Source organism: Penaeus monodon, chromosome 33 (genome assembly GCF_015228065.2).
Source record: "Penaeus monodon isolate SGIC_2016 chromosome 33, NSTDA_Pmon_1, whole genome shotgun sequence".
Taxonomy (NCBI): Eukaryota; Metazoa; Arthropoda; class Malacostraca; order Decapoda; family Penaeidae; genus Penaeus; species Penaeus monodon.
Window position 1 is genome coordinate 4,293,635 of NC_051418.1, and position 358 is coordinate 4,293,992.

Here is a 358-nt window from a genome sequence, read left to right on the forward strand (position 1 = left end):
AGCTTAAGTTCTCTTTGCAGCTCACCCTCAAGTGACGTTTTTGAATTCCTATTTTTTTTTTTTTTGAGGTGCGGAATCAGAAGGGGGGGGGTGGGGAGATTGGCGGTTCATTTATATTGTTATTGACGTTTTCCTTTGTTCGTAAATCGTGTATTGTTTAGGCAGTATATCCTCTATTCTGCTTTGTCATTACGTCATTCTTTTTCTCAATTTGCGCTTAAAATGTACATGTCGACAAATCGTCTTTTTTTATTATTGTTGGTGTTATGCTTTTAGAAGGGAATATAGTTTTGGCATTTTTAGCACCGGCTTTAGCCTTCATTCTTCGCTCTCTTGTCTGTCTAATAGATCTGTCTGT